This window comes from Cnephaeus nilssonii (assembly GCF_951640355.1).
Source record: "Cnephaeus nilssonii genome assembly, chromosome: 7".
NCBI classification, from domain to species: domain Eukaryota; kingdom Metazoa; phylum Chordata; class Mammalia; order Chiroptera; family Vespertilionidae; genus Cnephaeus; species Cnephaeus nilssonii.
The window spans coordinates 22794768-22808909 of NC_137078.1; positions in this window are offsets into that span (position 1 = coordinate 22794768).

The following is a 14142-nucleotide window of genomic DNA, read 5'->3' on the forward strand; positions in this document are numbered from 1 at the left end:
GGACTTCTGGGCCTCCTTCAGGGGAGAGAAGTCATCTCCAGACTGGGAGGTGTGATAGCTCAGAAGGGCGTTGCCAATTAGCAATCCGAATGGATTCCAAGCTTTCGGTTTTTAGAAAATGCCTCATGGAATTTCCTATGGTTCCTTGTCTTCCGCCAGTTCACAGAAGAGCTCAAGGCGCTTCTTAACAATGTTTTTATGAGTGACCTTCAAGATTTTGCTCTGTTGGAGCATTTCTCAGGAGATGTTCAGGGGCAGGTCCTCAGAGTCAATCACACTACACATAACGTTGAAATACTCTGGTGTCAACTCATCACAGCTGTCCATGATGAACACCGGGCAGACCTAGAGTTTGAAGTTGTTGTTGTTCTTGTTCTCAAAGAAGTCAAAAGGAGCCACTGGGGATGAGTAGCAATACCCTGAATTCCAACTGGTCTTATACAGAGAAGTGCTTGATTGCCAAGTGTTCTCCTAGTCATTGGTAAGGATCTTAAAGAATTATCTGTCTTTGCCGGGTAGTCACATTTGGGATCAGCTCTCCCCGCCCCTGGACTGTGCCACAGTGCTGGGGTGGGAAGGAGATGGAGCCTCTCTGTTCACATAGTGTATCCCTGAGTACCACTGTCTGTCTCTATACAACCATTTGTATAGGGTGCATTGGCATTCTGCTGCTTTTGTGTATGCTTGGGATGGAAACATCTTGGCAAATTTACCTTGGATCTCATATGCTGCATAGACAATTGATGCATCCATTTCTCTCTGCAGTCTCTCCACTGTCGCAGCAGGGTGCTGGGGAGTCAGGTCTGGCTTGGCTCTTCTGAGACTCACAGACCTCAGTTTCTTCCCCCTCCCCCCACCTCCTCCCTGCAATATGATGATGGTTCTTGTCTTGTAGAGAGAGGATAGGGGGGAAAAGCATTTACCTTTTAGCTTAAACCTCCCTCTGACCATCAATATTTGTCTATAATATTCTCCCCCTTTGGGGCTTAGGCTTATGAAAACAAAAGCCAGGAGGTATATCAGCCTATTTCCACTTTCAACCAGAGGGTGTTAACCTAAAGCAGTGATGGCAAACCTATGACACGCGTGTCAGCACTGACACGCGTAGCCATTTCTGATGACACATGGCCGCTGAGGCGGCCGCATGCTGAGGATGAAACATTTGCTGCTCCTGAGGATGAAACATTTGCGAAATAATGTGTTTTCCTCAAAGTGACACACTACCCCAGTTATGCTCAGTTTTTTGGCGAAGTTTGACACACCAAGCTCAAAAGGTTGCCCATCACTGACCTAAAGCATGTTGAATGGAGGGGGAGCCAAGAGAAGTAATCAAAATAATATCCTGCTTTACTTGTAAACCAATCAGCATCACACACACAGTAGAGTGTTTCTTGGTATTGTGAACTTGCTGGAGGCACGGTAATGGCAGAGTTTCCTTTGTATTCTCTGAATCCTGAGTAGCACCTAATGTTTGGTAAATAATGACCACTTACTGAATGAATGGGTGGATAAGTGAATTGAGGCATCAGCAAGAGCTCTCCCCTGTTTAAAATGTTCAATGGTATATCATCACTATATGATAAAATTACAACTGTTTAGCATGACAGTTAAGGGCTTCCGTTACTGGTCTTGGACCTGTTTTCTAGTCCCATCTAAACACTAATCTCTTTATTTGTGGTTTGACTTCTTCACTAAGTTGGGAAGCCCATGAAGACAGAGATAATATCATATTCCAATCCAAATGTAAATATAGCAAAATGTGCTCAGTAATGTTGCATTAATGCATTGTTTAAGCCAAACTCAGGGTATCCAATTAAAGTTTGGTCAAGATTCTAGTGTCCAGAGCAGGCAGACCTGGTAGGCATTAGCTCAAATAAAATGGTGCCTACCCAAGGCATAGATCTTTCTAAAACTTTCAAACACATCCATATGGTATTTAGTTTTGCCTGTTGGGTGAACATAAAAGGAAAGGAATCACAGTGTGAAACTGAGGATGAGTATATACCAAACTGAGCTGCTTCAGGCCAAGGGTAATAGTTATTTTTCTGTTTTCCCAGTATGAGCACATTGCAAACAATATTTGCAAGACAATAAGCACATTATGATTTTTGAAATTAGTGTCAGTCTGTCAACTTTATAGTTTCTGGGTTTGTTTTCTTTGACTTTCCATATAAATTTTAGAACATTTTTATGCTTTTGTCAGAATTAGCTAGTTATTAACATTAATCAAAGAAAAAAAGCAAAGGGAAGTCAGATATTGTAAGCATGGTCACCTTCGAAGCTTCACCAGGAAACTATAACTTCACATAGCATTGTTCCTCCAAGGGGATTAACACCCCTCTCTTCCCCCATCAGGTACTGAATTGTTGGGGGGCAACGAGGGGATAAAAGGGAAGATCAGCATAGGTGCAGTAGAAGTCAGGGTGGCACAGGGGAGGTGCTTGCCTCTCCGTCTAGCCTGGGGAACAATGGAAATCTTGGAAAGTAAATTGGTTAGTTTGAAGAAGATCCTGGTTAAAATCCCCAGACAAAGAGTTCCCTCTCTCTTGTTCTCGCTTGCTCTGTGACCCCTGTTGGCTCCTGTCTTCTCTCCTCATAGCCATGTGGCCTTAGCAGCTTCATGGCCCATGGCTCTGTGAACTACACACACAGGATGCTGGACTGGGCTGGACTTTAATATAGAGCAGAAACTATGGGCAGTGGCTTTTATTCTGGCCCTGCTGAAGACAGGGTTGGATTTTATCCATGACAAGATGAAGGGGAATGGGGTATTGGAAACCCAGGGGTTTATTTCCATCCAAATAAATATCATTCATCCTCCCATGGGAGTCTCAGGAAATTCTTTTCCTTGAGACATCACAAGAATGCCACTTCCACCAATAACACTTTCAAACAAAATAAGACAAAATCTGCTGGAGATTACATTAATTCTAGATTAAGTGTGGAGGATTGACAGTTTACCTACAGTGAGTCTTCTGTCCCATGACCATAGCATGGAAAAAGCCCTTTATAAAGTTAAGAAAGTTCTCTTCCTTTACTTCTTTGTTGAGAATTTTTGGATGTTGAGTTTTTTTCAAATAACTCTTCTACGTAATCAATATGACAGTGTGGCTGTTCTTTGTTTTTTTCTTTTTTATCTATTGAATATAATTGATTGCATTGATTGGCTTCATAATATTAAACAAGTCTTGGTTTACTCAGATAATCTATTTGAATATGTTGATTATGATTTATATGTATATTTAGGTTTGGTTTGCTAGCATTTTTTGAGGATTTTTAAAATCCATGTTAATGGGGGATAGTCTTCCCCAGTGTCTTTTTTTTTTTTTTTAACTGTCTTTATCTGTTTGGTATTTTTAACAGTAGGATATTGGTGACCTAAAAGAATGGTTTGGAAATTAGGCTGCACTCTTTAATTTTCAGGAAAATTTATATAGAATTGGCATAATTTCATTTTTAAATGTTTGGTAGAATTAATGTGTAAAATCATATGAGTCTGGATATTTCTTTTATTGGAAAAATTTAAACTATGAACTCAATTTCTTTAATAAATATAAAGCCATTGTGGGGGCTACAAAAATATTAATACTTTCCCTCCCACCTTCTAAGTTCTTCTGACTCAGCCAATAACCAAATTGACAGAGACAGATTAACAGGAGAAAATCAAAATTTAGCACATGTGCATGGAAATTCACAAAGGCACGATCATTCCATGAAAATTCCGAAGAGATTGAGGCAACATTGGGTATATAAGACATTTTGGACAAAAGAGAAAGGGTGGAGAATGGGGTCTTAGATCTCAGAAGTGAGAATGGGAGGTTTACAGGTAGTTGAGGGAATGGAAGAACACACGTGGCAGGAAAGTCCTTGCTAGGTGACTCAGAAAACAAGGTCCACAGGGGCTATCTAGTAGCAGACAGCAGCCTGAAGCCCTTTTGTTTACCATCTTAGTTCAAATTAGGCTAAGGCAGCATCCTGAAATCTCCTTTCTGAAGCAGGTTTCTCTGAATCTTTTGGGCAGGAAAAGGGTGGGGGGAGGGGGAGCGGGGGGGGGGGGGAGAAGAGGGCAGGGGGGGGGAGGGTTCAAAGGTTTTTTTCCTGAGTTCTTTGTTTCTTAATAAACAACTTAAGATCAATATCCAAAAATGAAAAGAAAAAAAAAAAAGCAACTTCAGGGGACAGAATTTTGGTCCCTTCATCCTTTAAGTTTCCTTTTCTTCTTGGGTGAGTTTGGTAGTTTGTGTCTTTCAAATATTTGGTCCCTTTTATCAGAGTTGTTGAATTTAGTTTGTAAAGTTCTTTGTAATACCTCTTTATCTTTCTAATGTCTCTGGGGTTTGTAACTGTGTACACTATTGTATTCCTGATAGCAGCAATTTGTGACTTCTCTCTTTCCTTTGTCATATTGGTTAGAAGGGTATTAATTTTATTGATCGTTTCAAAAAAATTTTTATTTCATTAATTTTATTTTTTAAATATATGAATTCCATCAATTTCTATTCTTATCCTTACCTTTATTGTATTTTTCTTTGTGCTTCCTTTAGATTTCTTTTCCTAGTTTTTGTTACTTTGTTTGTTTTTACTTTTTTACTGAATTTATTGGGGTGACATTGGTCAATAAAATTATAGAGGTTTCAGGTGTACATTATGTGAGAATAAACAAGTAATCTTTTCTGTCAAAAAAGGGAGTTTAGGCAGCCTCCATTTTGGCTCATGTGACTTGCAGGTCCCCTGGGGGCCGCCATTTTGAAACAGCAAAGGTCAACCCCTCCCTTGTTCCTTTAAATTAGCCAATTGTGCAAGACTGTGAGCCTAAGCTCTTCCAATCAAGAGTGGGGGACATTTGACTGCATCAGGGATAAAGCCCTGAGCAGACCTCGGCTCAGTGCACATGCTGCCAGAAGCTGTGTGCGTGCGCACCCTCCTGCAGGAGTAAAGATATTTCCCTTGCTGTCTGGCTCCTGAGTATACTTTGTGTTCTTCCAGGAACCCTGGTTTTGGAGCTCGCCTTATTTCTAACAATTCTATAACACATCATCTGTGTATTGTATTGTATGTTTACCACCCCAAATTGTTTCCTTCTAGTTTGTTAACATAAAAAGTTAAATTTTTTTAATTGAAGTCTTTCTTCTTTTCTAATAAATAATTTAATGTCATGAATATTTCTCCAAGCAGTGCTTCATCTTTATTCAACAGGTTTAGAAATGTTACATTTTTATTTTTGTTTAATTAAAAATATTTTCTAATTTTCCTAGAGACTGTAGCTAACAAGGTGAGCTGAGTTATCTAATCATAAATCTGAGTGGTCTTTAGGTATGGCTAACTGAGTAAAGTTAACCTCGCTTTCCTTCTCATTATAAATGAAGTAAGGCATTGTAAGAAAGATTTTAGGAAATAAAGCATGACATAAACTGCTTACCTTGAATGGCTTAAATATAATTTAAACTTTAGCAATTTAATATAATAATTTCTCTGCAACTTAATTCTGGGAATAATCTAGAACCAAAATCTTGAAATCTCAGAATCAGAAAACTTAGTTATACCCATAGCAACCCATCTTCCAGAAATATGCTATACATTGTTTTCCAAACTCTAGTTTGCATAAAGATCATTTTGTAAGTTTATTCCACACAAATTTCTTGGCCCCCACCTCAAAAGATTCTGATTCAGTAGATCAGGGATTTGCACAAGAACATGCATTTCTAGCAATTTCCCAGGTGATACTTATACTGCTGGTCTAAGGACCACACTATGAATTGTATTATTCTATTGCACTAGGAAATATTGTCAAACAAGTTCTCTTGGACACATCTTCATACTTTGCATGATTCTCTATCCTTTTTCCTTTTTCACTTCTTTGAAATCTTCTTTGAAATCCTCTTCCTGCCCTCTGATATGGATATTTTCCAATATTACAACTTTGATTGTTATCTCTTCATCTTTCCTTCCATTTTAAATTCAACAACTACTTATTGAGAATTTACTAATTGTTAAACTTGGCTCTAGGTACTATGTAAGGCAAAACTATGCCCTTTGCTTCAATATTATCTTGTCTGTGAAAGTTTTCTCAGAACTTTCTCACAAACATGATCATCTCTTCCTTTGCATTCCCATAGCTCTGTATTTGTTTCACTCATCTGGCTTTTATTTCATGCTATCTTGGTTGGGAATTCTCTAAAACAATATGCCAAAATCTTGATTGAAAACAGGATTTGGACTGGGCAAATGTATCTCAACCACCAATTTTAATTTTTGTCACCCATCTGTATTTACTCTTTCGAATTCAATATTTATATCAGCCTTGGAATTGATCAGAAAACTGTGACCACCTTTTTAACATGATACCACTTTATACCAATACAAAATATATGTTGAAGTTATACAAATTTGGATTCATATTTGGAGATGTTGCAAGATGACAGAGAAAATGAAACAAAATTCTACTTCTAAAGCATATTGGCAGAAGAAAAATATGTATAACATTTATTTTTATCTAATTCAGTTCAATCAACATTATTGACAAATCACAATAAGCAAAACATATTGTACTTGCACGTATTTTTTTTTTGTCTACACTACATTATATCTCCCCAGATTTTGTGGGAGAGCTATAGATTGGCCTTGCTGTCTCTATTCTGTGTGTGGCAACAGTCAATGAAAATAATGTTCATCTCTCTGAATGTCTATGTGTTTAAAAGGGAAGAAGAAAGAGCAGGGGGGAATATTTTCACATAAAGTCTGAGTAAACATTGGCCGAGACCTCTCTGAGATGTCTCTGTCCTGTCCTCCAGACTTCCTCCTCTGTGACATAAAGTGCCCATATAGGAAGTCCCAGGGTTGTAATGGAAATCCAAGCCTGACCTGCTTGACCAGGTTCTCAAATGTTGACTTTTCCTGGGCCAACAATTAGAATGGGACGCCATTTGGATAAGAGAAGTAAAGGAGAGCCACAAGTAAACCAGTAGATCTTTGGAATCAAACTGATTTAACATAGAATGAACACCAGGCATTTCCTGGGGAAGGAGGAAAGGGTAATTCTGTCTGTCAACTAACCTTGTGACCATAAAAAAAAATACCTTAGAATATCACAAATATTCTGCTTGGGTTCTCCAGGACCAGGAGAGACAGCTCCCATACCTTTTTGCATTACAGTGGAGATGTACCAAACTCACATTCAACTTACATACATCCAACACACATTCAACAACCACCACAACCATATTTTTGCACAGCATGGCCCTTATATGCACACCAACTACTTTATCTGGTGCTTAAGGAGAGAAATAGAGATGTGCTACAAAAATGGAAAAAACTGTCTGTATTGGCTCCATTGAAAGATGGTTTGATACATGCAAAGCATAGATATAGTGGTATTTGTGGGTGGATTAAGGGATCTTCCTTGATAGAAGAAAGCTGATAGTGCCCCTGGGGCTTTAATGGGCAGCTGTGGAATTAGGTCAGTGAATCCTAGTCACTGCTCTTCTAGATCAACAGCAGATAAGAGCATAAGGAGATCTGGGTATTTAAAGAAACCACCTTCCCCACCCTTTCGATCCTTCTGCAAACCCCTTCTTCTTTCATCTTTTCCGATTCTCTTATCAGAGACTTTCCTCATTTCACAAGATGAGGCAGTAGAGATGGTTCAGTGAAGACTTCCTTGAAGGAAGAAGTTGGTACTGTGCACCTTTGGTGAGAACTTTTACCCCAGATAAATTGTGTGAATCACCCATGGCTCATGGGTTTCAATGGAATAAATAGCTACATCCAGCTAAGCATCACCACAGCTGGGTGGTTTTCTAAGCGTGTGAGTCCTTGGGTCATCCTCACTATGAGATCAACTTTGGGATTATTGCTAGGCACGACACCATATGGAGACCATTTCAACTTATACCAAGCTGTAGCTCTTCTTCTAGTCAACTGGTTATCAGGTTTTAAGAGGAAGGAAATTACTTTTTCATTGCTACTATGAAGAATTATGAAGGAAATGTGTAATGAGAAGAAAAAAAATCTGGATATACTGAAAGAAAATGGAAGGCAAAGCTAAGTGGGAACTTATGGTACCAGGGTAAGTTGCTAATCCATCAGTGGGCAGTGTGATTGCTCCAGAGAAAGAAAGTTAGCAGGAAAACCTTTACTTAGAAACTAAATTAAGAATAAGGTCCCCATTGTTTGTCTTCCAGTGGCCAGAGTTCATGAGTGTCTTGCATTGTCCCAAGGGGGTCTGTTTCTGTACTCTAGGCTCTGATTGAGAGGAAGCCATATATCTTCTAAGTATATTTCTGTCATGTGCTGAACTCAGGAACATTAACAGAGGGAAATGAGGTTATGTGAACTTCCCATGGATATTTTGATGTGAGTGATTCAGCTGATACAAAGGATTCCCTGTGAAATACATCCAAATGAATAGAGTCAACTTGATTCTAATGATTCCCCTAGGTTTCACTGGCTCAGGAAAGGTGAAAGAATATCCTGAGAGACAGTGACTCCATAACTATATGCAGATGGCCAAAACACATGATAAGAAGTGCCCCCCCCAATCAAATAAATACATGCAAAAATTTTCCACTACAAATGGAAGAGATGTGGAATATATTTTAATGACTAAGTCAATTCTGATGCAAATAGCCATTATTTAATTTTCCAAATAAAAGATTTTTGTTGAGTAAGTAGTTTCTGGGCTAGTTCAAAACTTAGCTTATCTTCAAAATCTTCTAAAAAAGAATACTGAGGAAAATAAACTCTTAGGTAAAATAGTTTAGATTCATTCAGAATTAGTAAATGTGAAAATTATTACATAAGAAAAGAAACTTTGCAATTTAATCCTAGAAATACGCTTCCTACACTCCCCCATAAACACACACACACACACACACACACACACACACACACACACACACTTAGATTTTTGTTTTTGTTTTTCGGAAGGTGTTAATCATAGCCCCAAAGACAATATTGAACCTTAGCATGGGATAAAAGCAAAACAAACAAACAAACAAAAAACTCATTTACCTAAACAGAGAATTCGATAGAATACATGTTCCCATTTTTGGTCCTAAGGAAAAATCAATTTTCGTTTCCTCTCTGAAATATAAGTGAAACTTGAGTCTCTAGGGGGCAAGGTAGAACCATGTTGGAGCTGGATGGGAAGAAAGGAGAACAGCTGTCTTTGAAATTGATCTGCACAGTCTATCTGCCTTTGGAACCACCTGAGACACAGAATCCTTCACTTCTCATCAGTCCTTATTTAAACAGTTACCATTTTTTTTTATTCATCTACTTTTTAATAATTTTTTATTCATCGCCAGTGTAGTGAATCAATACCTTTAAAATAGTAGGTATTCAGTAAATAATCCATGGATAAATGGATTTTTCTTATTCACTCCTAGATTTCAAATGCTTGTTTGGCTCTACCTCTCAAGAGATATCAGTGTGCATGCAATTCAGAAATAACACTATGGCAATTACCATAAGAATTACTTCTACTTCATTAACAGCCTGGGATTATATGCTGTAGTGGGTTACCAAAACCTGAAATTATTTACCTTAAAAATGTGAATTAAGATGAAATATGGATGGAAGAAGGGAAGATTTTAATTTCTGGACCAATCACAGAAATACTTTAGGCATCTTCCATGTCTTTCCCTCTTTCTTTCACAATTAGTGGCCATTAAGTGTAAGGATAATTCAGACACAAAAGGAGGTAAAACTCTCAAAAAGACAATTAGAAGCTTTAGACAGGAAGCATGACTGTGAGGCAACTCTCTTGAGAGCATCTGCCACTTCTTTCAAAAAGCCACCAGCTTTTGTTTTCATCAATAATTGCTACAATGAGGTCTCTTGATACTAAAATAATTATGAATACAGAATTGGTAACAATGGTACCATTGCACCTCTGGATCTGGTAAAATGAAAGGAAATTACCTTCCTTGATAGAAATGTTCCCACTAACAAAAGTGAAAGAAGAAAAAAAAAATTGCCTTGATACTATTTCCCCTGAATTTTCTACTTCCTGGCCTTGAAAGCAATCTATTGAAAATGTTCACAAAATGAAGGTTCTTCTCAACCTTTGGGAGAATGCAGGACCTAAGTTTATATTCTACAATAAACTGAGTTGACAATATCAATAAATACATTACATAAAAACAAAGAAAAAATTGTTCAAGGATAGAATAAAAATAAAATCTCTGCTATTGAGAGATAAGACTAACGCACAATGTGGAACTCATCTGAATCTCCAAACTTGAGATTAACAGCAAGTGGAGGGGAATGCAGGCCTGGGAGACTTACTTGACCAAAATGAGAAAGTAGCAAGTGTTGGATTACAAACTGAATAGACTCCAGAGCATTTGAGAGAAGACCAAGTGTAGTGATGCTGAGGCACCATGTATCAGCCTTGCCCAGTCAGATAAGTCCCAGGGCTTGTGAAATTGTTACATCACCTGAAGGTGTCCAAAATCAGCTTTGGGGACTTGTTCACAAACAATTTTCTCAGATGTTCCCAGTTCTCTTTTGTCTCATAGGGCCACTTCATCCCTTTCAACACATGGCAACCTTCCAAAGAAATATGTCATGGCCTTCTTGAGTATTTCTTTTTATATTTTAATGACAAAAGACTTATTGTCATTATTGAATCTTTTCTTCTTCCATACAACATTTACCTAATATTCACTGTTCTGGACAAATCATTTTGTAAAGCACATCACAAGTGTATTCAGATGATGGGTAATATGGGTGTTTTTGAACCACTAGTTAGAGATGTGCATGCAATTCAGAAATACCCCTAACTTTTTGTGAAGCAGCTATGCAGCCAGAATGTAGAATAAGTATTTTGGGACCATTGGACCCAGCCATGCTCATAAAACTCATCTCAGAAAATCCTTATAAGGCATGAAAATGGAGAAAAAGACTTGAAATATCCAGCCAAGATCTTAATCCTCAATATTGACTACAAAAAAAAAGCCATTAATTTTTATAAATTAGAAACTGACCATGGGACAAGTGGTGTAAAAGAGACTAGACCAACTTGACTATTTGGGAAAGACAAATTAAAACCAGAACATAGTAGCTTGTGCTCTGGGCTCCCCTGTGGCTGGGTGGAGCCCTATGACTAGTTCTGGCTATTAAGTTGTGAGCAGAAATGACACATATCATGGCTAGAGTATATATAAGATCAATGGTAAGTCATAATAATCCATAAGTCAAAGAAGACATTCCAATGGGATATAGAAAAACTTCAAATAAAGTAATAATACTATATGTCAAAACTTAATCATTATATTACAAATACAACATGTCAAAGCTATAGCCCTGATTAAAAGAAAATGCATAGCTTCAAATACATATTAGGAAAGAAGAAAAGCTGGGATATCAATAAACTTTGAATCTTAGTTTAGATTTCACAGACATAGATCCCAAACCAAGGATTCAAGGGCAAACAGTTTATTAGGAGTGAATTAGCTTTTAAGGACTGCTCTACAAAGTACCATAGACTGGATGGGTTAAACAACAGACATTTATCCTACCTAATAATAGACAAATATGCAAATTGACCATACCTCCAACACACCCACAAGCCACGTCCACAAGCCACGCCCACCATCCAATCAGAGCGAGTGTGCAAATTAACCCGACCAAGATGGCTACAGCCACAGAGAGCAAGGTTTCCTAGGTAACAGAGGAAGCCAAGCTTTCCGCCTGCCCTTGCCAGGCCTAAGCCTCTACTAAAGCTACAAAGTTTCAATTATAGAAGGTAAACAAATTCAAACAGAAATGGCGGCAGAATGGAGCTTGAGAGAGCAGGCCAGGGTTGCTCCCGGCAACAGGGGAAGCAAAGCTTTCCGCACACCCTGGCCGGGCCCACCCGCTTAAGGCTACAAAGTTTCAATTATAACCCCAACAGAAATGGCTGCCAGCCGTGGAGGGAGCCCCAGGCTTGGCTCCGCTGCAGGCTACAAAGTTTCAATTGTAGAAGGAAAATAAATTCCAGATACCAGGGCCTCCACTTGGGTTTCCAGGGGGCATGGCCAGCCTGAAAACCACCACAGGCCCCAAGGGAACCCCACCCTGATCAGGGACACCCTTCAGGGCAAACCAGCTGGCCCCCACCCCTGTACCAGGCCCCTATCTTATCTAATAAAAGAGTACTATGCAGATTGCTCATCACTGCAACACACAATATAGCTGCCCCTATGTGGTCAAAGATCCTGCCCCCATGTGGACACAAGATGGCCACCACAAGATGGCCTGCAAGGGAGGGCAGTTGAGAAGGACCAGGCCTGCAAGGGAGGGCAGTTGAGAGGGACCAGGCCTGCAAGGGAGGGCAATTGGAGGTTATCAACCCTGCAGGAGAGGGCAGTTAGGAGTGACCAGGCTGGCAGAGGAGGGAAGTTGGGGGCAAACAGGCTGGAAGCGGAGTGGTTAGGGGGTGATCAGGCTGGCAGGCAGAAGCGGTTAGGGGCAATCAGGAAGGCAGGCAGGCAAGCAGTTGGGAGCCAGCAGTCCTGGATTGGGAGCCAGCAGTCCCACACTGGGATCGGGCCTAAACAGGCAGTCGGACATCCCTCTAGGGGTCCCAGATTGGAGAGGGTACAGGCTGGGCTGAGGGACAACCCCCCTCCGTGCACGAATTTCGTGCACCGGGCCTCTAGTTTCTTCATAATTCTGGAGACTAGAAGTCTGAGATCAAGGCGTCAGCAGTGTTGGTTTCTTCTGAGACCTCTCTCCTTGGATTGTTGCTAGTAGCCTTTTCTGTGTCCTCACATGATCTTCCTTCTGTGTGTGTGTGTCCTAATCTCCTCTTTTTATAATGACAAGAATCATATTGGATTAAGGCACATCCCAACTACCTCATTTTAACATAATCTCCTCCTTAAAAGCCCTATCTTCAAAAATACAGTCACCTTTTAAGGTATTGGGGTTAAGACTTCAACATATGAATGTTGCAGGGGGAGGGAAGGCACAATTCAGCTTATAACTGGAAGTTTCTGGGTAAAGAGATAGAAACTGAGACAGGGAAAGAAAGGGAGCTGATAAAAGGTATGTTATTAAGGTGCCACAACATCAGGTGACTGCAGTTAGATTGCCAAGGAAAACTCTAGAAAACTATGTAAAATATGCTTCAAAATTATCTTGGACAAAGGACAAGAAGGTGTGTTGTTTATACCCTGACAGCCATTGATCTTTGGTTAAGGATTTCCCCAGAGATATGTTACTTCCTAGGCACATCTAGTCCACTGTGTTTATAAACTGAGTGTGTTCAGGCAGTTTGAGGGTAGCCCTCTGACAAAGAATCCCATGCTGGTCCTTGGAAGTCAGGCTGGTGTGCATAGGACCAGCAAGGGGATCCAGGGCCTATGGGCAGAGCGTCAGCCTAACAGCCCTCTCTCGAAGTTACAGAAAGGGAATACAAACCCAAAGGGAATACAATAATTGAAAAAATGCAAATGTATAAACAGATAAGATCCCCAAAATGATAGATTGGTTCATTAAAATACTAATAAAATTTAGAATTACTGGTAAGGCTTATCAGTTAAAACAGAGAAGAAGCACAAGTAAACAATGCCAAGAATTTTAAAACAGGACATCATTATAGGTCCTGTAGACATGGATCACTGAGAGAAGAATTAGAAATAAAAGAGAGAGTAGCAACTCTACTCTTAGATATATATTGAAAAGAATTGAAAACAGGTGCTTACTTAAACAAATTCATGTACATACATGTTCACAGCAGCACTATTCATAAAGGCTGAAATGTGAAAACAACCCAAAATTTCATCAATGGACAAATGATGATATATCCATACAACAGAATATTATTCAGCCATGAAAAGGAATTAAGTACTGATACATGAAACAACATGCATGAACCTCAAAACATTATGCTGAGTGAAAGAAGCCAGATACAAAAGACTATGTATTGTATGATTTGATTTGTATGAAATATCCAGCGTAGATAAATTTGTGGCGGCAGAGAGAAGGTCATTTGTTTGCAAGAGGAAAGAGGGAATGGAGAGTGCCTGCTTAGTGGGTACAGGCTTTCCTTTTGTTTTGTTTTGAATATATTTTTATTGATTTCAGAGAGAAAGGGAGAGAGAAATAGAAACATCAATGATGAAAGAGAATCACTGATGGGCTGCTTCCTGC